At 42.9% G+C, this 25,983-nt stretch overlaps 1 long non-coding RNA gene across 1 annotated transcript; it reads right to left on the reverse strand.

Annotated features, from left to right (window-relative positions):
* Nucleotides 1-17,338: 17,338 nt before the first annotated feature.
* Nucleotides 17,339-22,404, reverse strand: LOC133489229 (uncharacterized). Its single transcript, XR_009791843.1, has 3 exons — nucleotides 19,545-22,404; nucleotides 19,086-19,181; nucleotides 17,339-17,863 (listed from the first exon to the last, which is right to left on the reverse strand). It is a non-coding gene; the product is annotated as an uncharacterized LOC133489229 (long non-coding RNA).
* Between the last annotated feature and the right edge of the window lie 3,579 nt (nucleotides 22,405-25,983).

A 25,983-nucleotide genomic window follows, 5' to 3' on the forward strand; every position in this document is an offset into this window, starting at 1 on the left:
GCATCATCTAAACCCCCCCCCCCCCCCCCACCCCCTCCCCCCCCTTTCATCTGTCTTTTTTTTTTTTCATCTTGCAGACTGACAGCGTGACACCTCTATCTTGCAGACATGTTTTTGTCTCTTTACTTTTAGCACACACGCACATACAACAATGTGAACAAGCCAATCCATGGCGGTAGCGTTGTTTTTTTTGCTTCAAATTGTCAGATGAAACAGCAGCATCGCTTGTGTCCCCCAGCCATGGCCAAGCTGTCAAAGTGTGTTGGGTCGTAAAAGGCTACGCTCTCAACACTGTCCCTTTTCTGCTTGTCACACGTCGACAGTTACACACATCAACTACTATTTGTGTGTATAGCGCCTTGGCCCGCCTCCACCCTCGCACCCCCGGGGGGGCGGGGGGCTCTTGAAATGTAAAGTTAAGTTTGGGCATATCTGCACGCCGGCTTACATATCCAAAAGCAAATAAAATATGTTCTCTTTTAATGTTCCCCCCTAGCTTCAGGGATGCATTTTAAATGTCATTCCATTATCTCCTATCAAACATCTCATCTCCTCTGTCCCTGAATCTTATTTTTAAGACTCCCTGTCTTCTTGATTTTGAGCATACAGTTCAGTAACAGATACGGCTGACGGCCCGATGCCTTTGTGTCCTGTGAAAGGTGCAGGAATACTAATAGTTTTACGGGAAAAACACTGGAGGTTTTGGGTTACCCCTCAAGAGTTAGCTGTCAGGGGTTTTGTCTCACAGGAGCGAATCCTCCTCTAAATGAAACTAGACACCGTAGAGAGGAAAGACAAAGACAGAGCAAAATGTGGACGAATGCAAAAATAAACAATCTGCGGCAGGCTGCGGGGCAAAAAGCAGTCGGCCCCGGGGCCCGGCGGCCTCTCGGCGCCGTGGCAGAAGCCAGTCACACATCACATGGCATTACTCGGGATGGGGTTACAGGAAAATGTCAGCCGATGCATAAGGAGGAAGCATCGGCCCGTAGGATAATTAGATTGCCCCAGGGAGGTGCAATCTTGCATTCCCACGATTCCCCTTTTCCACCCACGCCCTCTTTTCATTGTAGTTTTTCAAGCCATTTTTCTCTCTAGCTTATTTCATGTTTTCAATCAGGATGTTTGCTCAGCCAGCACACTATTTTTGCACTATTGTTGTTGAGGAATTAGTAGACTACGCTGCGTTTTGACTTTGCCGAAAAGGATCCCACCCAGTTATCCCTTTATAATCATCAGAGACGAGGACGTTTTTTTGGTACCCTGTTATTGTCATTAACATAGTTCAAGCTTTTCATAAAAGATACTACTATTTTAACTTAAAGGAATAGTACATTTGTTGCGCAATGTGTGGGGTTGTGTAACTTCATGAGTGGCCAACCGTCAGAAAGTAGTTTTGCTACAATTAGAAAATTAAATTGAAGGCGAACGGTGTCAAAATGATGAAGACGTAACGGCCGATCACAAATGCCATGTTGTATCACATGGTCTTTAACAACAAAAGCGACATTTGTAAATACAAAGTAAGATCCAGCCGGCTGCCGAAACGCCGTACCAATACAGTATATACGGTATGTATATTTTGTTTTCCAATAATACTTCATATACTGTACTTCATGTCTACCGGTGGCTAGAAAGCGAACAGTGGTGAGTCTCTGTGACTGTAATACTCTTCCAAACTGTCACAGTCCTCTAATGTTGGCCTCATGCTGTTCCGACAGCAGCCTGTTGACGGGCACAATGTGTATGAAGTTGTGTTTGCTCCCTTCACATTAGCGTACAGAAGGTTCGGAGTTGTACTCCTTCTCATTGAAGTCTAGCCTGTTGTGTAGTAACGGTTTGGAGATGAGAGAGAAAAGCATGATTGAAGTCTCCACTGAGCAAAACGAGGGCGCCGGGATGCTGAAATTGTAACCTTGCGAACTGCGGCATGCATGATGTCGCCCGCGTCAACCTAAGGATGAATGTCGACAAACAACTGTAGTTTTCTAATAGCCGTTGGTTCGTTGGCGAATAACCTCACATTCCCCATCATGATCAATGTAAAGAACGGTTCCGATGGCCTGGCCTAACCCTAACCCTAACCCAAAACGTCTGGAACTCCGGAATGCGTGGAAATCTTTTAGTCATATTTCACATGTTGGCGGCACGACTGGTTAGTACATCGTGGGTTTTCTCCGGGCACTCCGGTTTCCTCCCACATCCCAAAAACATGCATGGTGGGTTGATTGAAGACTCTAAATTGCCCGTAGGTGTGAATGTGAGTGCAAATGGTTGTTTGTTTATATGTGCCCTGCGATTGGCTGACGACCAGTTCAGGGTCTCGCCCGAAGATAGCTGGGATAGCCTCCAGCACGCCTGCGGCCCTAGTGAGGATAAAGCGGTACAGAAAATGGATGGATGGATGGGTTTCACGTTTACTGTAGCACCATACAGACAATATTACATCCCAAATACTAGGAAAAGTTGATTTGGCAAAATATGTCCCCTTTAAAGATTAAATGTAAATGTATTATACCAAAAAGTTAAAGACAACTGAACTATATAGGCTGTTATTATTTATGTACCAGCAGAGGGAGCCTGCATCCCACGAGTACGAGTACCACACTGAGAATTACAGCTGTATGTATTATTGTCACTAAATTTCTCTTATTTATTGACATATAACATTGATCCCACATTACCCGATCCTAGTTGATGACCAGCCTTATACTTGATTTACGTGGCCTTAAAAGTCTTAAATCTGCCTTCTTTAAACCTAGAGACCTTGAGTGCGGTGCGCCTGGTCTCTCTTACATGACCACCCCAAGAAGAAGAAGAAGAAGACGGCAGGAGAGTTCAGTGCAGATGTCTGAGTACGTCTGACAGAGAGGACAGCCCCCCAGGCAGGTCCCAGCCCCTCAGCGCCCGAAATGACACATGACTGCTTTGACTTTTGTCATCCTCTGCCCCTAAACCCAAGCTGCCAATACACACTGAGGCAAGTCATGGACACACACACATACTCAAAGACACACAGTCGCACACTGTATACTGCTTAGATTACATTATCTGTATCCCCGGGACATGAGCCCTCCTTGTTGGATGACATTTGGGCTTGTGCAGCACTAAGGTTACCTTTTTTTTATTTGCCCCTGAGTTAAAGATGCCTGTCTGCGGCATGCATTTGAAATGAAGGATGGAAGGGGTGGGGTGGGGGGGGGGGGGGGGGGGGGGAGGGGATTAGATGAGAAAGATTTCCAAAAGCACTTTGATCAGGGGCATCAACAGTCACGCACAAACTTGTTAAGCAGTATGTAAATTTGGGCTGATACTGAATAAAGTTGCCAGAATGGCATGAATCCATTGTGCTGCGATGATCAAAATAAAAGAGGGCTTCATGCGCTGCGGGGCAAGAAAGTCACAGACATGAAGGCTTTTTTTTTTTTTTTTTTCCTATCAAGGGGCTGATGGGATGCAGAGAGGAGAGATGGAAGGCAGGGAAATGAAAGATAGGGGGGGAAAGCCTGGAAGGATCTCAATCTAAATTAGCAAGAGTAGCAGGCAGAGTGTGCTGAGTGAGACATATAATTGTGATGAAAACACTCACTCAGTCACTCGCTCGCTTCGCGCCGGGCGAATCTCGCAAAATTGCTGCCGCCATGAGCTCAAATCCCGTTTGAAGGCTGAAGGTAAAACTGGAAGATGACAGGGTGGCGTTCCTGCCAAAACACCATCAAAAATCACATCATTCCCAGTATCTTCTGTCAAACGGCATTCAAAATCAATAAACGCCTTGCTTTGATATAACACCCCAATCCCTTAAAAGTTTGGGGATGAAATTACCTATCGATCTGATGTTCACCTAAACTACCTCAAACATCTTATGTAACAGCAGGAAATCAATAGGGGTCTTCTTTTGATAAACAACAATAATCCCTGAACATTTGTCAGATCTTTTTTGAAAATCATGATTAGCGAGCAAATGCCTTGCAAAATCAATAGGGCTCCTTCTTCTTCTGTTACAGAGCGATCAATTAAATGGTGGTGAGTAATGCCAGAATTGTGAGTTGCACAGGGCGAAAATGCCAACGTAATTTAACCTCAACTATGTCATATGCCATTTGCGTGACATCATTTAAAAAAAAAAAAAAACAGTAGAATTATTGGTTTGAGTAAAAATCACTGAAGGTTTGGACAATATTTATCCAAAACTGAGTGCAAAGGAGCTGAAAAACTATTCGTATGAATTTTTTACCTTTGAAATTTTGTATGTCATCATTCAAAATTATTACGTTTCTTGCTTTGCGAGAGTGCCGGACTAACAGAAATATGCTAAATTTGCTCATGATGATAACAGAAAATAATTACGATGAGACAGAGAATTTTTGAACACCACAATCTGGTGGGGTTTTTTTTAGGCAGTATCCATTCTATTCTGTGTCTTTTTTACTTCGTTTCGGCATTCATTGAGGTTTAAAAATGTAATGAGCTTCTTTTGAAAAAAGTAAGGAGGAAAAAATATGGAGATCTGTTTTCAAATGTAGGGATTAAAAGTAATTGAAAAAAGCAACGCTCAAGTCAAGTACAGGTATAACATCAACATTTATGTAAGTGCGCTAACAAAGGAGTTGGTTGTTTAGCACCACTGAAAATGAGAAGGGTTCTTACTTTGACACAAGTTTGGACAATCTTTAAATCTTTTAAATTTCCTTAAAAATGGCAATGGCAGCGAACTGGTAAATGGAAAAACGTAATTCCACATTTGACCTCAGCAGCCTTAGACATGTTTGTCTGATATTGTTCAAAATGTGTTGGGTTCTGTGTTATGAACCCTACAATGTTTAAAATTGTATTTGAGCACAGCAAAACTAACTGATCTGATCTTTTCCCTATCGGACATTTTGTGTCAGATATCGGGTAATCAATAGGGTTCTTGCTTTTTCTCTATACCTCCAAATCTTCCCATCTTGTGTAAATTCAAGGCCCTCTACACGTGGTCCCATCACCTGACACAGACTTACAACTTCGCTTCCGTTTAGCCTTAACTCTCTTCTTGTTCCCCCATCACTTTCTTTATCTTTCCCTCGCTGCCTCTTTTGTCTCTGCGACTGACACTCGGAGATGGATGCTTGTTGTCGCGAAGACTCTTGTAGCCTGTCAGCTTCTAAACCAACAGGAAACAAAAGGATCACTTTCACAGGAAAAAAAAAACGATAACAAAAAAGACCCAGAGTGAGGCCAAGGTTCACCTGCACGATTGGACCCAAGTGTAGGGAAGCAAAGAGGCAAGGCCGGAGTGTGGGGTGTACTCAAGAAGGATGATTTCTTTTCAAAAAACAAAAAGGCAAACAAGGCATGTGGAAGCAAACACTAAATTAACAAAGTCCACCCCCCCAAAAAAAAAAACACAAAAAAACAACAATGTTAAAACTAAGAAATGTACATGGGGAAACTAAGCATTACAAAACAAAACTGGCACGACAGGACAACGATTCCACAAGGACTGGAAAAAAAAACTGGGAACTACATACAAGCAAATGGATGTGACAACGAGGCACACCTGGACAAGACACGAGTGCCTGGAGGGCGCTGATTGGTAGACACAAAGTAAAGGGTCTGACGAGAACAGGTGGAGACAAAAACCAAACGAGCAGACAAGACAATGAACATGAGACAGAAAATCTTGACAAAACATGAGACGAGCTCAATCTAATCAAAACGAAGTAAACAAAAAAAAAAAACAGATCAGGACACTTGGCAGACAGGAGGTGCCGAGTTGCACTCCCTCTTGTTTGAGCGAAGTCTCCACTGACGAGCGTGAGGGAGCTGGGATCATAAATGTCGCGGTCACATCGCGCATGACGTCACTCACGTTTGCGACAACCTTGAGTTCCAAGGTCAAACAAGCAAAAGTAAGAAAGTAAATTACAGCACGCTTATCACCCTATTTCTTTTGAAGACAAAATAAAAAGCACTTCATACACTACACAGTCGCTAGCTCATTAGCTTGCAGGCTTGCTAGCATTTAGCTCCAGGAACATATTTTTTCCGCAGATTACAACATCCTCCTTCAACCAGTATGTAGCCTGTTAACTAGCAAACACTTTTGTTAGCAGTTTATCTGCTCCGAATTGAAAATGATTTTAGTTTATTATGGCGGGCCCTTGCCTCCCTCTCGCGAAGTGTACCGTCTGTAAATCCGCCCCCCTCCTTCCTCTTCACCTGACAACAAGTAAGCACACACAGAAGGCCCCTCAACTACAAGCCTGACGTCTGGGAGGAGGAGAGGAAAACAAACGGGGGTCCCTCGGGTGTGTGCCCTCGTCCTCTTCCTCTGTGCACCTGCACCGCCTCTCTCAAGTATGCCGTGTGTCTTTCTGCACACGATGGAAGGCAGCGCATCGCCCGCGGTGCCGCTCTCCAGCTGAGAGCCACCTCTCTCCAGAGGACAGGCCAGGAAAAGTGCCAGCGCTAACAACTGATCCTGGCGGATAAAGGAGAGAGATAGGCCGACAATCCTCGCCTTTGCTTCCCCACGACGCGGCCTCTTTTCACCCCGAAACGATGACAAGCACTCATTGATTGTCCGAAATGTTGTCACTTGCATGCGGAAATCTGCGGATTAACGGCATCTCTCGAGTGTCTTCTTTTATATATGGGGAGCTGAGGTCTTTGTGTGTGGCACACGTGATGCAACATAGTCATGCCAGGCCACATGAGACAGCACCAGATCAGTGGAGCACTCACACCGCTGGGGGCGGCTGACTCCAGCAGCAGTTCGGCGAGACGGCCGCGGCGGGTCAGCCGGGCCACAGCTGGGAGCCCCCGTGGCCAAACGTTGACCTCCTGTGAGCGATGAGGCTTTACATGCAGCTGCACTTGAGAACAAAAATCACTGCACCTGCACGCTGATGTGTATGAAAGATGACATTGGTGGCTACGTATATCTCCCATTTGATTTGCGTTATTTGACTCTCTCCTGTCGCATCCATGCCTCGGCGTTACGAGACAATTGGTAATTGTTGCGCCTTTGGAAAGGGACTTGCAACTTGGCCGAAAGCACGCTGGGCTAATTACTCCCTTCGTGAGTCGTCTCGAAAGTGTGTAATGGCTTTAAGTGGGATTTTTCACAGGTGGGGGTACAAGAGAGATACTGAGAATACTAGAATACTCTGTGCACTGATTTTCCCTGCTATTATACCAAAGCCAAACGGTAAGCAGAGCTGCATTGAGTTTTGTCGGATGCAACGATTAGCATTGGCTAACTGTGTTAGTTTCTGGCTAAAGTGCGGCCTGCAGGCCACATCCGGCTCGTCCACAGTCTCTGACCGGCCGTCGCAGTCTTTATAAAGTCACACTAAAACGTAAAATATGCGGTACTTCTCTTTTGAAGCTGTGCTTTCAATTTGATGTGTTTGTGTGTGAGCGGTACAAGCAAGCAAGCAAGAGCAACGACTTCAACTCTCTTCAGAGTTGCCGAGTAAGCAACTTTGCCACCACTGTACATTTAGTGACTTTTCCCCACTGTTCAAGCGCCCGTTTTTCAAAAAAAAAAAAGCGACTATCAACAATGCGGACAGAAAACCCCTAACATTCTTATTTCTTGTATGGTGGTTGGGAGTCCCAACTGGGAATGATTAACAATTCTAAACTGCTTAGAATTTTGTTAAAACCACCGTCCACTAAGATGCGAAGGGCCCCTCCTCCACCTATGAAGAACCTTATCTCCGAATCTGACTGCAACTATTTTGTCATAACGGGAGACTTGAACATTCATGTTGACAATAGCATGGAAAAAAAATCGAAAGCACTCTCTGCTATACGAGACACATTTGACCTCTCTCAACATATTAAGAGTGCAACCCACACTCAAGGTCACATCTTAGACCTGGTCATCTCTAAGGATTGAAATTCTAACAATTGACATTCAGGATATGGCTATTTCTGACCATTTTTTCACGTTTTTGAAGATTCAAATGACATTTTTTTGAAACATACTGTATAGGAATGTTCTCCTATTGCTTCATCGGCGTTTTCCATGAAAACTAACACAAATGCATCTTAGTGTCTTCAGAGTTCCTTTTTTTTTTTTTGCTTCTTTTACAAACAGTTCTGTCTTTACCGTTAATGCCACCGGAGAGTGCCTCATTATGCTGTTGCAATACGCCAGAGGGATCTGTGAGCTGAAGTGCCAGGATGAGACGGCCATTTTGTACATTCACACAATAGCAGAAGGCAAAGCAAATGGTGCTAAAAAAAAAAAAAAAAAGCCAAAGAAAAAGCCAAACTCCATCCAGTGAGTTCCCACGCAACGTCATGCGTAATGGTTGCTCGAGCGTCGACGTATGACTTTGCGGGCGTATTTTTCCGTATGGTACGACTTCAGGGGCGTTGGACTTTGGCGATGACGTTCTCAGTTTCAGTGTAAATGAAGCCAATTTGTCAAATGACTCTGGGACTTAATGGGATTTCCACCTCTGCCTGAAACACAACTTGGCAGACTGCAGGCGGGGTTTGAGGTGTGTGGTGTGTGGTTTTAATGCAGCGTTTCACATGCTACCCACGACACCTGAGCTCGATGTGCGCCCCCCGCCCCGCCAGCTCGCCAGGCTGTCGTGATGCGTTTCTGACGCTTCGCGTCAGCTCAGCGGCAAGGACAAAGCGAGGGACGAGGCGGTGGCTCATCGTTAAAAAGTCCTCCTCTGCCTCTTCGTCTTTGTTTGTGCTTGTTTCAGGCAGGTTGAGGTTGGCCCTCGCCTTTTCCCCCACATACTCGCCCGAGGGGGGGACGCTCGGGCCCTGCCGGCAAGGGCGATCTCACACTACAGCATCACGCTCGTCCTTGGCCAATTACACCTCTTTCTGTTCTCTTTCTCCTTTTCTTCCTCTTCTGTCTTAATGTACACTATTGATTTCTGTCAGTAGTAAGGTATGTGTCCATTAAGGCACAGATTTAATAGAGCGACAATGGAAAGCGGCTCCATTTGTTCCTACAGGAGTGTAAGTGTTCATTTTGAGAGTCTGATACTAACCCTGGCCAGAAGCGAGTGCTGGATTTTTTCGCTGTAAATGGAAAACGCCTGCGGGCTTTTTCATTTTCTGGGCCCAGACGTTCCCTTCATGGTGTCGGAGGCCTTGTGCTCACAGAGTTCATATTTCGCTGTGGGCCTTTTTTTTTCCCCCCCTCTTTTTAATTTTTTTTATTTTTTGTATTTTGTTTTATCTCATAGCTTAGACTAGCAGGGCTTTGACTCCCAGGGGACTGTGGCGTAGCAACAGCCGAGATCAACAAAGCGAGTTTGTTTATGCTGGCTGTGTCCGCATGTTGTCGACTTGCACGTTTTCTTCGTCTCCATTTCCTGCCTCTCCTTGCCCCAGGGGAACGCAGCCCTCTAATTGGATCTTGTTCTAATTGAGCCTAATACTGGAGCGAACCGGAGTTGGGCCCTGTGGTGATGAAGAGCTGAATCAAAACTAAGCACAAAAACTTTGACTGTGTACGTGTGTGTGGGTGTGTGTATGTGCTTTTTGGCCTGCCTATTTTTTCCTCTTTTCATCGAATTTCCGGGGTTGATTTAGACTTTTTTTTTGGCTACCGCACTCGTATACGACTAATGCACATTAAAATGGCATACGTTCGCCATCATAGAGAGCTGTTTAAATTTCGTCAGATGTCTTTTGGAATATTGCATCGTACTTAACCGCCAAATTTAATTTGCGGTTTGTGGAGTTATGATATCCTACAAATCCGCTAAAGATGCTCAGTTTTAATTGAAACTCAGCATAGGAGATATATTATTAATTTTGTGACATAAAAGTGACCAATTCAATTAGTGTTTAAATATGTGTGCATGTGTTTTTTAAAATAAGTTTACAATTGAGTTTATACCTTTTTGAAACTTTAAAAATATTAATATGTTTATTATTGTGGTTGTAGTCAAACCTGCCCCTAATGTGGCCACCTCACTCACATACTATAACTATATTTATGCACTTCAAATTTCCATGTATTGCCCTCCAGAGAGAGCTGTTTTCATTTTGTCAGATGTGTTTGAAACATGAAGTCATGTAATTAGTGTTGCCAGCTTCAGGCAGCAGCAGTGGTACAGCTTTGTTCTCGAAAGGCTTTTTTCTTCGCTTATTCTTCTACGAAAACTAAATATTGTATTTTTCATTATTATTTAAAAAATTGTTAGAAATTGAAATGATTTAACTAAAGTAGTCTGTAATATTACAATAATAGTAATATTGTTAAATGAATTATGAATACAAAATTGTCATTTTTCTAAGTCTGTATATTTTTTTTTTGTGGTTGTAGCTGAACTGTCCTGCATCACACTGAGCGATGTTTTTGAACTTTTTGTTCATGAAATGAATGATCATGTAATTATTATATGTAATAGATACCATTTAAGTTTCGATTTGTGTCAAATATACCCTGCAAACCAGTCAAAGCGGCTTAGTTTTGGTTGACTCTTGTCAGTGAAGATGTATTATTAATTTTGTACAGGAGAAAGTATACGTAATAATTGTCGGAATTATTTTCTGACTTGTTTTATATTTTTAAATATTATATTACATATTCTGCTAATTTTACGTGTATCAATTTAATACATGAAAAATAAATAAATTATATAACTGTTTGAATTTGTTTTGTTTTGATTTATTGTTGTTGTTTTAAAATAAATTAGAAACCTTTAAAATAAATTATTTTAGTACTGTATAAGTATTTCATTGTGTTAAATGTATGTGAGTTTAACATATTGCGGTGTGTGTAGCGTGCTTAGAACTTATCAAATGCTACATAGAAACTCTTAAAAAGTTCCAGAACTGCAGGAGTGCATGTTGGTGGTGCAGTAAAATCTGGTCCAATTCCATGTTGGTCTCTAAGTATCACGTCTTCCGAACAATATAATATAATATAATATAATCTTAGCTCTCTGTGAATCATCTGCTGTCATAAAACAGGAACAGGCACATCTTACGCTGTCTTTCGTGTCATTTGCTCAGATTTTCATCCTGCATATTTGCATGTGGGGTCGCCGCTTTAGAGCTTTTGAAAGGGCAACAAATATAAATAAATAAACAATCTAGTCTTTATTGTCTATCGTTGTAGTTATGTAAAGGCATAAGAGATGCTAAATGGAATAGCATCCATTTTTCCTGGTTGTAGTCCTGGTATTTGGTTGACAGGTGAGCAGGATGTGCTTTCAGCGCATTCAGCGGACATTCCCGTAAAATTCAAGCGAGGAGAGAAGGGTTTGATTTTTCATGATTTTGAAGCCTCGTTTTATATACTTGGTGATTTATTTTTTTGCAACCATTCAAATTGGTCCGGTTTGTTAACAACATTCTTCTCTGTGGTCTGCCAAATGAAACAACAAAAACAAAAAGAACCAATTCTTTTCACTTTACGGGCCGTTAAGTACAGATTCAAGCCACGAGTACTGGAGCTGTAATACTTGTGTATGCCAGCAGAGCGGATCTGGGTGTCACCCTTGTTTTTCATCCAAATAGGTCACGGCTCACATCCCCGAGGCCGTGTGCCTTGCCGGGAGCAAGGAGGACGTGGGCACAGCAAATGGTTCCAGAACAAACACAGCCTTGCAAAAACGTTCTTGCCCCCGGGGGGGAGCGTCGCCCTGGGGCAAAGTGCTGATTGGAAACAGTTGAAAGAAAGAAATTTAGGCGGGGCGATTGTTTGGTTGTTATTGCGAAAGGCTCGCAGCCGCTTTGGAGCTTAGAATGTCAGGAAGATGAGGACACGTGTGGCCTAGAGGTTTTTCTTTTCTTTTTTTTTTAACCTAGAGGTTTTTCTAATCAACATGAGACTGTACATGTGCACACTTTTTAATGTGCGTCATTAAAAGTTGTGGGGAAGTACAGGACTGCGATGCCGAGGGGCCCTCCGGCGCTCGGCGTTGGCAGCATTAAACAAACAAACAAACGGTCAGAGAGCCCATTACTCACAGAAACTATGCATGTGTGTTTATGTGGTTTTGTGCCCCTCCCTCGCACCGCGGGCTTTCACGTCAGCCCGTGTCTTGAAGGTGAGAAGGGCTGGCTGATAATTGAACGCCGCCTGGCACTTTAACAAATGTATTGAAAGCAGGAATCGAAAAACCCGTTAATGAGATTTACCTCCCCTGGGCGGCGCTCGGGGGCGACCCTTCTCATAATTTTCCTAATCGAATAGTTTCTTTTGAAATGTTTTTTTGTTTTTTTTAAACCCCACATAGGACATGCTAGAACGCAGGTGGTAAACTCAAGGCCCGCGGGCCAGATCTGGCCCCCCACGTCATTTTGTTTGGCCTGTGTAAGTTTGCAACATTTTTTTTCCTTGATGTCTGTTCTAAACAAGTTATCCAGCCTATAAATGATAATAACCAAATGCATGTGTTAGGTAAGAGGCAAGAAGTTTACAATACAGTGCAATTGTGCCTCTGGCTAGCAGACCTCATAGCTAGAGACATGCTTTTGCCAGAACCTCTGTTCAAAACTTGTTACTCCTTATAAAAATCATGATAATCAAATGCAGGCAAAAACGAAGTCGACTGGTGTTGCATTTTTCTAAAAAGAAAAGGTTAAAACTGTTTTCAATGTCAATGTTTACACATCACATAAGCGTTTTGGTTTGTATTTTGTTCCCTTAAGGTCCTTGACAGGTGCCAAATTCACATTTGGCACGCCGTGTCATTTGTCTGTGGCCCGTGGAAGTTTGCCACCATTTTTATCTTGAGCAAAATAAATTTGGCACTGTCAAACTTCTGTTCAAAAGTAGTTATCCGTCATAGCAATGATAATAGTCAAATCCTGGGGTAATTATGTAATATGATGGAGCGAATATTAGGGTTCCAACACAGAAAAGTACCTGAAGGCAACCATAACTACAACCGTAATGGCCTGTGATGAAAACCGAGACACCTGCTAGAACACACGTGGTAAACTCAAGGCCTGCGGGCCAGATCTGGCCCTCCACGTCACTTTGTGTGGCCTGTGTACGTTTGTAACAATTGTTTTCCTTGATGTCTGTTCAAAGCAAGTTATCCAGCCTATAAATGATAATAATCAAATGCAAAAAGTACGACACACCAGCTCTAAAAAAGTGAGCCGTTTCAGACGTTCAAAATGAACAAACGGTACGGGGGGAAAAAAGCCAACAAGCGAACCGCAAACGGCCGAGCAGCAGCACGCACATCTTTGTACTTGGGTTTGTTTACCTCACAAGATGGCTCCTGGCTGCGGGAATGAACCATGAAAATGGCTGCTCTGGCTGGCCCGCGGCTCTCCGTATAGATTGGACTTTTTCACGTGGCAGTGGGGGCTGCTGGGATACGCACCCAAGGGGATGTGCTCTCATTAAGGACAGTAGCTGGGGGCACTTTTACACTGCTTCCTGTGGCCGCTGACCTTCTTTTCCTTTCACCCGGGGGGCCTCGCAGCGACACCGCACTCTCTGCTTCTTGGGCTCCCTTGTCGCTCCCAACGACGCCCGCGGGGGGGCGCGTCACATGGCCCGAGTGACTCCTGACCCGCCTGCCGCGGTTTGGCACCATCGCAGACAGCGCAAAGGGTCACATGTGCCCCCCCAAAATGGCGGCGATGTCCCCGGGCACTGCGAGGAAGAATTTTCCAGAGTTGACAGTGTCAAAACATCATGTCAAAGATGACCAAGCTTATGTGTCATCTTGCAGTGGTGCGGCTGCAGCATTATTCATGTGGAAAAGGTTTGAGCACTGCAACGCTGCAAACGGCCAACACGTCGTCGTTCAATCGCACTCAAAGCGAAATTTGTGATTTGAGGTCTTTTGGAAGACTTTTTGCCTCGTGTGGTGCTTAATTTGAGTCCCACGTAGGTCACATGAGGCACCCCGATGTTATAAAAGAGCCACTGAGCTTTTTTTGGTCTCTTCAACTTGGGCCAAAATGGACGCCACAAGCCTTACTATAAGGCAGCAGAAGCATGTGATTTCTCCTAGCCAATCAGTGAAGAAAACTGCTTTTTAAAAAAGATTGTATGTGCTGATTTAAAATATATGTTTTAAGTTGTACAGAATAGAAAAAGAATCATACAATTTTATGATATGGATATTTTATTATTATGATTATTATTTGGATTTAAAATGAGCAAAGAATAGTGTAGAAAAAAGTCATTTTTATTTTTAATAAATTGATTGATGTACTTTTAATGACAATGTTTTTTGGGGGGGAAATGTTACACAGTTTTAAAAATATGTATACTGTCTAGTGTCTATATAATCTAATACAATAATGCAATGTACACCAATTATTTTCAGTTATTTAAATTAGTATTATTATTTTAAATTATGTATAAATAATAAACAAATAATTTAATATTAATTATTATTATTATTTGACTTATTTATACTTATTTTATTGTTGTATTGGGAAAATGAAATAAAATTGTTATTATTATGACTATTAAAGTACTGTAATAAGTAATGTATTTTAAAGTACTACAATATTTTTAGTATAATGAAATAAGTATATTATGAAAAATATAAAATATGCACAAAAGTATACTATACTAACATATTATTACTATTATTGAAATGTATTATTTCAAATATATTGCTAATGACTTTTTCATTATCATTACTTCAGTATTTGAGTGCACTGCAACAATTTCCGAGGGTTAAAAACTGTCCAACCATTTCAATAGATGAGTCTAGAAAGAATTCATCATTGATTAGAAACTTGAGGATGTTAGTTCTCTTCTTGAAGTTTCACACACACACACACATATATATATATATATCCATCCATCCATTTTCTGAGCCGCTTCTCCTCACTAGGGTCGCGGGCGTGCTGGAGCCTATCCCAGCTGTCATCGGGCAGGAGGCGGGGTACACCCTGAACTGGTTGCCAGCCAATCGCAGGGCACATCGAAACAAACAACCATTCGCACTCACAGTCATGCCTACGGGCAATTTAGAGTCTCCAATTAATGCATGTTTTTGGGATGTGGGAGGAAACCGGAGTGCCCGGAGAAAACCCACGCAGGCACGGGGAGAACATGCAAACTCCACACAGGCGGGGACGGGGATTGAACCCCGCACCTCAGAACTGTGAGGCTGACGCTCTAACCAGTCGGCCACCGTGCCGCCTATATATATATATATATATATATATATATATTCCCAAATATTTCTACTCTGCAGAGCTTCCTCATTCTCACTGTCCATTTTACTTCCAAAGAACGATTATATTGAAATGATCCCTGCAGGCAAAGGCACCGTCGTCCTTCACTTGGAAGCAGCAGCTCGACTGCTTCCAAACTAGCCTCCATAAACTCTCGCTATCCCTCCCTCGGCGTGTCACCAGATGTGTGAATTTGCGTTCACACAAAGACGTGATCGCACACGCTTTCGACGTACGCTTGCAGTTGGTGCAGCTCTGCGTCTCCAAAGCCCCAGTTTGATGCCCTCGCCTCACGGTATCCAACCCCCACTCGCTCTGCATCCCCTCAGGCCTCTGTGGGTGTGCGAGTGCTCTTGTATAAAATGGCTACTGAACCAAGAGGGTATTGTTTCTCTCCATCAGGGTTGCACAATTGAAGGTTCGCTTTTAAGCACATGCTTGCACGGATACTAAAAGTTGTAGCCCGCAGCAAGGCCGACAGTGTTTCGACCCTTTTTAAAATTGTTACTCGCTCCTTAGAGCCCATAGAAATACCAATGTTGATAGCATTGATGATAATGCATTGTGTTATTATTCTGCATTCTAAACAGCAGACTTGCGTTCTAAGCTGCATTTTTTCCCCCGAATCACATACAGTATTAAGCATATGCACGGCGACGGCAGCAAATCCCAAACTGCACTGCAAAAGTTTACGGGTTGTCTCTTGTCTCCTTGGCCGCCAGTTTGTTACCAAGCCTAGTTGTGGTGCAAAAACCCACAGACATCGTCTCAGCCTGGCAGCACCGAGACGTATGGTGGCCTTTAAGGGTCAAAAAGTATTCCCTTGTAAAAGCTCAACTTTTGAGTTGGAGAGTTCTCAGGGATGGAATGTGTTTCAGCACTAAAGCAGGGTACATGCATAGCGAGTTCCAACATCTTACCCCATTTTTAAAATGTGAGCGAAAGAAAGAGTATTTCGAGAAGAAATAGTAGAGGTTAGGCTGACTGTTGGCTTATCTGGTAACTACATTGCAGTTGCAAATTGTTCTGCTTGTCATTTTTATTGTGGTGAATGATCAATAACCTGTTGCTCCTCTATGCAAGATTCAGGTCACTTCCTGATTGGCTACCGTTACATTTCAAGTCGCAATCACAGCGTCACGACCCTAATGAGAATAAATGGTCTGGAAGATGGATGGATGGATGGGTGGATGGATTTTGGTACTTTCCATATTGTAATACCTGTAGGGCTTTTTTTCTGATTCCATCCAAACATGTTTCATCAAGGACTGTCGTTTTATGAATGTACTGTAAATTCCTATCCTTGAATCACCCCCACGACAGTCCTTCACGCAGTTCAAACCAGATTTTGAAGATTAAGCACCCTGTATAGTGTCGATGGCCTCACAACAATAATAAAAAACAAAAGCAAAAAGGAATACAGACGCCGAGCTGCAAACTTGATGAGACGGCATCAGGTTGTGTGCTCCTCGGTCTTCACGTATGAGCGACGCGAGGAAAAGAAGCGACAGCGGGCAGCAGGGACGAACCCGTCAGCCACTCAGATCACATCAGGTCTGTCGGGACACATCGGAGCATAGCGGGCCTGATGGGCTTGTAGCCCGCGGGGGTGCGAAGAAGGCCAGATGACATACAGTCACAGGGGGGCGGGCGAGGAAGAGAAGAAGAATGCAGCATGGCACATCCTCGCTTTGCCTTTAATGCTCAATATGCTCCGACGACACGCGTTAGCCCTGGCGTACACGATGCACTAATTATACGGTAACACCGTAGCGCCACACACATACAATAAGGTCTGCACGTCTACCCCCCTTAGACATGCATGCTCAGAGCTAGCACCATAAACATGTTGCCCGGATCTCCCACCAGATAACCCACAACATGGCACATATGCTAATTTGAAAGGCAAGACTTTTTTATGGGCAGCACACGATGCATATGCTCGTGCGTGTGGGTAAATGCGCAGACACGCTCGGGTACATATGTCCGCGGGGGCTCAAGCGGGAAATAGACACTTCTCTTCATGCCTGTTCTTTAATTGGGGCATTTATTGTTTTTTTTGTTGCTGCTGCTCCCGCTGCTTTACTTCATTAAATTAAAGGCACACGTATCAGCAGTGCAGCATGTTTTCAAGGTTTATATAAGCAAGAACGCTGCCCTTAGCCATTAAGTTGCAAATTAGCATATCGTTGTGACTGTGGGATATGCCAACCCAAGACGCTTTTTTACATTTCCACACTAATCAACTTGACTTTAACATGTTGGATTTGAGTTTGATTTGCTTTCATCACAAATATTGTTTTTCCCCCTCAGCTGTGTGTGTCGACTCTATGTCACGTTGCTACATTTCAATGTGTGTGTTTGTTTTAGGGGGAGGGTGAAAAGTACAAATTGATCTAATGTTGAATATTCCATATTGGTTTTCCTGTAATTCTTTTCTAATTCTTGGTTTATTCAATTGCATCTCCTTGAGGCTGCTAGGTATGGAAATAAGCTCTTTTTTTCCCTTCTTCTTTTTGCCTGTGTAAATTGCCGCTATCACCTCGAGCCTTTTGAACAAGATTACCCAGATGGCCTCGCATGGTGTGCCTGAAGTTTTATTTTCCCTCCTTCGCCTGTTTTCTCCCTTTGTGGCTGCAGGCGAGAAGTAGAGCGAGGCGGGAAGCCTCCTGAAGGCTGCAGGCCAAGCCAGGAGGATGCAGCTGTGGCAAAGAGAGATCTGGGGGAAGAAGAAGAAGAGGAAGAAGAAGAAGAGTGAGTTGGGTAGGAGTGTGTGAGTGCCGTGGGCTGATGCGAGCGGGTGAGGGGTAGTGTGTGTGAAAGGGGAGTTTGCGGGTTAGTTGGCGGACTAAAAATCTCAAGCCAAGAATACTGGTTATGATGAACATTGCTGTGAATGGGGCTGGAATAAGCCCCACAGGCTGGTGGGTATACAAGTGAAGTGGATGTGCACAGTGATGTTTTCAGTCAGCGTTCCCAGAGTAAACACCTGAATTTCTTCCAAATTGACCTGGTTTCTCAGGTCCAAAACCCTAGCAGATGCTTGCCACCAGAGAAGAAGGGGGTTAATCCGAAACCCTGAGTCAAGATCAGTGGTTCTCCTCAAGCTTCGCAAAGATCTTCCCCATGACTCTCTTAAACAGCTCCTTCAAACACAGTTCAATCTTCTGTTCTTGTTGCAGTCCTGACCTATCTGTAGCCAAGCAGCCTCAAGGCCAATCAACCCCCAAAAGGCAGTGATGACCTTCCACAACCCTGATGTCTACCAGCAGTTTGCCATCACTTCTGATGCCCCTCGGATATCATCTCCAACCAGCTGGCTCCACGTCCACCTTTGGGGGCTCCTCAGAAAGTCATGTCAATGACCTTGCCTTTGGGAGACTTCCTGGTGGTGTCACTCCAGAAGGATGTGGCCAAAACAGGATGCGTTACATTTGCTTGTTTACCCGCATGGTACATTTCAGTTTAGCGATTCTGTATATCAGACCAACCAACCTATAAGTCAGTCAATCTACCAAGCAGCCCTAACTCTTTAACGCCAACACTAACACTAACTACCCTCATTCCAGCCTTTTAACCAACAAACTACAGTGGAACCCCAATTTACAAATGCCTCAATGTTCAAACTATTCCATTTAGGAACCACAGACACACAGAAAAAATATATTGCCCGATGGTCCAACCTTGGTCCAACTAATCAACCCACCCTCCCGCCAACCAAACATCCAAAATAATAGGCCGTAAATCAGGTTATGAAGAGAAATAGCGACCCCGCTGCTCCAGTGCTTTTTGTTGTGCAAGTGCTACGGTTTGTCGTTGGCTTTCCACTCGGTGTGCCCTGGACATAATCTGCTGCTGGTTTTGTGCCTGAAGCAAGAATAGCATTTTCATACATTAAGGTGGCACACAGATAGAGAATTATGCAGAGTTAAAGTGTTCACCTGCTTATTATTCGAACATGCGACATCCTACATCCACACTAATCTCCAAAAAGAACACGTCCAACTGCCAGATTGCTGATCTTGGCTCGGGGGCAACTGTGGAAGGAGATACTCACCTGAGATAAGGTGGGGAGGACGAGGAGCTGCATATCATGGAATATATATATATATATATATATATATATATATATATATATATATATATATATATATATATACGTAAACATAATATTGGATGTAGCAATGCACCAAGTTACAGCAATTTTCCACTAGAAAGCACATACAGTCTTACTTTGAATTACGGATGCCCCACCTTACGAGTTTTTCATGTGACCAGCCGTCGCTTGGTCATTTTTTTTGTATTTTTTTTTTTTACAGAGCGAGCAAAAAAATTCAATTTGTGAGCAAGTTTCAGATACGACATCGCTCGTGTAAAGTGAAGAAAAAAAAGAGACTCACAGTCATCGATGTAATTTCAGCTGTTTTCTTACTGGTACAAACATTCAAACAAACACAAAATGAGAACACTCACAGAGTCAAACAGACCATATTCCTGGCCTCACACACTAGGCCACGCCCACTTTCAAGGCACACAGCTCAGGCGCATAGTTGCTGATGTGAAAATTACGCTTTATTTCTTTTTGTTGCATTTTGCTTTTATACAAAACAGTGCTATTATTATTTATTGCAGATCCGTTAAAGTGACAAAAAAGTCTTGTAAAGTTGACACATGACAGAGAAGAGTATTGTTAACAATCCTGCCAAACAGGAAAAAAATGCTAAGTACTGTATATAAATTGTCATTCTTGAGGATGTTGGATAATGTGGGTGTGTCCGCTGAATGTACTGAAAACACGCCCCACTCAATTTTCAGCTGTCAATCAAATAGGTTTGTACAGTATGTGCTTAAATGTTAGTAGTCAGCTACAGGTTGAATAACGTGTCCCGCTGTGTTCAGTAAAAAATAAATAAAGTGTCTCTAGTATGTGGGGATCTACACACAAAAATGCAGAGCGAGGTGCTGACGTATTAGACGACACCGCCGCCGGTCTAGCGAGCTCGCTGGCTCGCTAGCTCACGGGCTAGTGAACGTAATAAACAGTTTACTTAAATGTCACTGTTGTGTGGATCGACGTGAAGCGCAGGAGCGAGGCTGTGGTGTATTGGCTGGAGCCGACTGTGGTCCGCGAGCCTGCTAGCAGCTACTAGCTACTAGCCGCTAGTATTTGGCCAATTTGCAGTGGAGCCGTCCAATTCGCCATCGCCTCACTCGGTGCGCCGCGCGTGGCATAACACTTCAGGGAAGTGGAATTTTTTTCGGGTCGTCGGCATAGCTTGATGGCTAACTGCATGCTGTAGTGGCAGAAAAGTTATTATTACAAAGTAACTCGCAATTGCGATGGATAGCCCCTGATGAAATGACGACGCTCAGTATGGCGCAGAAGCTCTGACTCTTGGCCAGAATGTATGGTGGGCTTGTTTTTAACCCCGCCCAAAGAAATCTGTACAACTGAGATTGTGAAAAAGGGGTTAACACGGTCTTTAAAGACAGGTAACAAAATATTGTGGCGCTTTTGGGCAGGGAATGGATTAATGTAATTTTAATTCATTTCAATTGGGAATATTAATTTAAAATAAATGAGCTTGGCCACGGAATGAATTAAATTCTTAAGTCGAGGTAGAAGTGTAATTACACGATTTGTGTTTGTTTTAGGTTCATAATCAACAGTGTCTCACGTGGCAATGCCTGTTTATTTGTTTACTAGCATTTTGCTCGCCGTCATAATGAAGGACTTTTTTTTCTCTTTTTTATCTTGTTCTTATTTATTCTCATGGCTGGAGGTAGAATGTGGTGGTTGATGAGGGGCTGAAATGAACCGAGCCTTAGTCTCAGCCCGGGGGACGCGGCGCATATCTTAGCATAAGTGATGGCCAACCGCGGGGCTCAAACGTTTCCGAGAGAGCCCCGAGGACAGCAAGCCCTGACAGATCATGTATTTATAGGTCTGTTGAAAGACCTCTATTGTGTCCCACATAGCCCGAGAGCACGTCTGTCCTCTGTATTATAATAAAGCCAGTGGCCTTACCGCTATGATGGATGGCTGGCCCTTGAATGGCGGACTCCGCGATCATTAGAGCGGTACGGGTCTGCCCCGTGTGAAAGGCTCTTTCAGTACGATTGTAACCTTTTAATCAAGGCGAGTTATCCCGTCTTAATTGTCAGCCATGGGAGGACGGTGCGGAGAAAAAAAGAGAGAGAAAATGAGTGAGGGCGAGTTCTGTTTTTTGTTTTTGTTTTTTTTGTTTTTTGCGCCAAAGGATACATTTGCAATTATCTCAATGGCTTGAAATGCCTGCTGGGCTTCTCAATACAGGTTAGAGAGAAGCACCTTTGGCATTTAAAGGCAGCTTCACGGGTCAGATTTCATCGCTGCTCAAATTCCATCACGGCTCCGCTCAGCCATTTTGCACCACAACTGTAAAATAGAGCATGTTGTAAAAAGTATCCCAAAAATTGGAGAAAATGGGAGAAAAAAAAAAAAGTCTCACACACACACACACATTCGCACTTGCTGAAAACGAGACAAAGCTTGACTTTTGGACGCCTTGAGCCTCACAAGCCGAGTGGTGTTTGAGCTGTTTCCCAATCGCATGTTCTTCTGTTACCTCTGGAGTAGAATATAAATGATACCCTCTCAGTGTACAGTCAGTGCCAAAGGGCCCGCAGGAAGACGCAGCCCCGGCTCGAAAATTCCTCACTGCAAGCGAGCGCTCCTCCACTCAAGCCCTGACTTTTTCAACAACACTCACACAACAACGGAAAAGTCAAGCATCTCCACCAGCATTACCTCAAATCCTCTCTTATCAAACTTAGACAAACGGAGATATTTTCATGAGGATATCCATTTTCTATACATCCCTGCTGACTTTGAGCAAGAAGGCGGGGCACACCCTGGCCTGGTCGACAGCCAATCGCCACTCACGGTCACCCTGGTGGACAATTTCCAGCAGGGGCGTCAAACTCGTTTCTCTGCGAAACACATTGGAATTAGTTTCCCTCAGAGGCCCGTTATGACTTATGAATGTACAGTAGAATTAGTCACCTCATCAAATGATTACATATTGATTGTCATTACACACTGTATATTTTAAGCAACAAACTTAGCTTGAAACAGCAACATTATTTTAACGTTATTCTGGGCCCTTTTTTGCACCATTCTGACTTTTTTTCTTGCAATACGTACACAATATATAGAGACACACACATATATATATATATAAATGTATGACTTTTTCCTTGCAATATTCCAACTTTATTCTCGTAATTTATATTTCGACTTTATTTTTGTATCTTCTTCTAATATACATTACAACTTTTTTCCTTGTAGTATGAAAATGTATTTTCTCATAATCTTATGACTGTTTTGTTATAATGTGACTTTCGTGTAATATAATAACATTGACATGACTATTTTCATAATCAATCAATCAAATTGTATTAATAAAGCTTTACAAAAATCAATCCCCTCCCGCCACTTTATTAAGACTATTTTCTTCTAACGTTATGACTTGAGTCTCATACCTGTAAATTTTTTTCTCGTAATATGCCCATTTTTATTCTCATATATTATGACTTTTCTCTCGTTATATGACATCTTTGTGCGACCTGTTTCAGATCAATTACAGTATTTTTCTTGCGCTGTCGCAACTTGTTTCTCATAATATTGCGACTTTTTTCTTTTAAAGCGAACCACCATATTCTCATGACATTACGACCTAATTCTTGTAACATTATGACATTTATCTCATAATGTAACGACTTTGTTTTCATGTCACTACAACTTCCTTTTTGTAACTTGGCAAATTTATCTCATACCGTCATCATTTTTTCGCACGACTTTATCACGCTACCCTTGTAACTAATATCATTCTTTATTTACTTGTCAGTGTCGCCCTAACACTTCGTATATACAGTATCCGAAATGGGCCACATGGGGTGGAAACATTGGAGTTAGATCACCTGAACTAATAGTAATTGAGTAATAAACAAGACATGCAATACTTATTATGCTATCAAATTTTTTGTGTCAATTTGTGAGGCGTTATCCTGCCATGGATCGTCCGTCTAAGAATATTTCAAGCCCAGAGTCTGTACAGACATTCATCTCACCAATGAACTAATTCCTCCGCGAGAAATAATTCCTTGGAAATCTGTAGCCATTATATTAAAATAAAGATATTTATGAGCCTTCAGTCTTTCAACTGTCTTTGAAAATTTGAAATCAGCCCCTGAGGCCGAGGCAAGGGGAAGACAGAAGGGCGGCTGAGGAAAGAGAAAAATGGCACAGGAGAGGTGTGGGAGTTGTGTTTTTGCTTTTTTCGCCGTGGGTTCCATTTATAATCAGAACACTGGTATAAAATGGCCGAGGGTGGCTTTTTCAATAAAGGTAGGACGCATCTGTGCAGCGAAACTAAAGATCAACACGCAGCGGAGGGAGAAAGATAGTTAAAATGACTTTGTGTAACATAATGGCGAGCTGACTGCGTCCATCCATTGACCCTGCACCGCACGAGTCGCTTTCTCCAGGCGCTATTCTGCCTTTTGATGACTTCAAATAATCACTAGAGACACACACACCACAGAACAGTTGTGAGGCTTTACCCTTTATTCTTCCGTCCCTTCAAATTGACTACAGATTGCTTTCCTTCTTGGAATCTTAAAAGATATTATACTTTTGAATAATAAGATCACCATTAAGATCACATTAATCCTGCCCTGGCTGTTGATGAGGAAAATAATATATAATCACCCGCTTTCATGCTTTATAATGTTAGTGGACCCGCCAATACACCTCTTTTGCTGCGTTAGCACTAGCATGGTTGCTAGCATTAAGGTTCAACCCTGTATTTATGCCTTAAAGCAGGGGTCACCTACATAGCTCACCTATGATGAGACATTGCAATTTCCTAGGAATGGTGAAGTGATCATTTCAAAATGTAAACATTTGCGGAGATTTCGAAATAAAGTGTCGCATATGGACATTCATCTCTTTCCTACCTTGTTAAATCCATCCATCTAGCCATTTTCTATATCGCTTACAGCTCATCCATCTTTCTGACACATGATGATTTGTCAAACGTCCGCAGTGTAGCGCCAACTATTGCCGGGGAGGACTAACTCAATGTCAGATTTTTTTTTTGCCCAAGGTATCGGCGGCTGGTATCGGCAGCCTTCATGAGCACAAGATACATTAAAATAAGGCTGGTATCGGTTCTCACCCATCTGTATGATCATTCGACCATAAAGTAGTAGCTTTAAAATCATGTCGATGGTACACAAGCTGGTAAAAAGGAGAATAGTGTCTCACTTCATACACAAATCATTATGCATTTAATGTACTGTAATTGTGTTCGTAGTACTTTACTCACTAACAGGTATAATATTCACTGTGTTTGATACCTGCACAGTAGCTGCTATCCAGTGAGTTTGGAAGCAGAGCAATGATGTGCAACACAAACTAGTGCACCTCCAGCCTTGGAGAATGAGACTCAAGCTAAAAAAAAAATAATAATAATTAAAAAGAGTGGGAAACTGGGGCACAAGAGGCCTGAAAGGGAGACGTAGCATAGCATCAAGCGGCAGATAGCCACAGAAAGTAGCGATTCTGCCATAAGGGATGAAGTCGACAAGATGACAGGACTCTGTGTGAGATTTCACTTTGGATTTTTTGGGGGCCCCGCGGGGATTGTGTGGACGCGCAGCTGACAGGACTCGCGTGGAGAAAGAAGTCGGCTCTCTTCATTCCAACTAAGTAACGAAGGCTTCCGTGCAGCCACCGGTGCACCGGCGCGAATCCTCCAAGCTAGCACCTGTGCGCCTGGCCAATGTTGGTTTTGCCTCTGGTGTTAGACTGACAGACGAAAGCACATCAAGTCAGGCAACACTATGTTTAGCATACTGTATCATTCTCTACTTGCACTAAGATCACAAGTCATGTAATGTCATTTTACTGTATGTACATTTGCTTGTGTAAATGGTCAGTTGGCATGTGTACTACCTCTGAGCTAAGTCTTGTAATTCCTTACCCCAAAGGTAAGGTACTCACACTAGGAAATCTGTGGCGTGCTTGAGCCCGCTTGACTCGTGTCAGTGCTATGATGCATATTCAAATTCGGTTCACTTCGCATATTGCGATGTCTCCTTTCTTCACCTTGCACAATAGAAATAAGCAGAAATGATCCAGTCAAAAAAGTCAACGACATGCATACTCACACAACTACGACAATGTGATTGTTCTTGGCACCTTGCACAACAGAAACAAACAGAATGACCGTTACCGGTAAGTGTCACCTGATTAATAACTAGTACCTTGCACGATAGCAATAAAATTAACAACTAGTTATCCACACAGTCAGAAATATACAATAAAAATAAAAACAATTCCAAGACACACTCAGTCACGCATGCACTGACATTTCATGTAATTCAATGTAATGTGATCGTTTGTGGCTTGTCGTTCTGCTCACTAGTTAATCATTATAACCACCACTTGGCACAATAGAACGAAACGAAAGAACAAGAAATAATCCAGTCAAAATGTCCAAGACAGGCTCGGTCATGACTCGGTTGGTCACGTGTCATGATTCCTATTGCCACTTACTCAATACACCCTTGCCCATTAGAAATAAACAGAATGACGAAAAGTAATACACCACGTCAAGAAAATTGAAAATTGAGCTCGTGTACGCCTTAAGACTCGCACAGTCTGACTGTCAAATGGCTTTTCAGTCATTGTTTATTTTGTCCAAGACGGTAAACATGTCAATCGTTCAAGCAGCACCACTGATGTGTCTGAATGAAAAAGTTCAATGAAAAGCAGGCAGCCAAACACCATGA

This window comes from Phyllopteryx taeniolatus, chromosome 14 (genome assembly GCF_024500385.1).
Source record: "Phyllopteryx taeniolatus isolate TA_2022b chromosome 14, UOR_Ptae_1.2, whole genome shotgun sequence".
Lineage (NCBI taxonomy): Eukaryota > Metazoa > Chordata > Actinopteri > Syngnathiformes > Syngnathidae > Phyllopteryx > Phyllopteryx taeniolatus.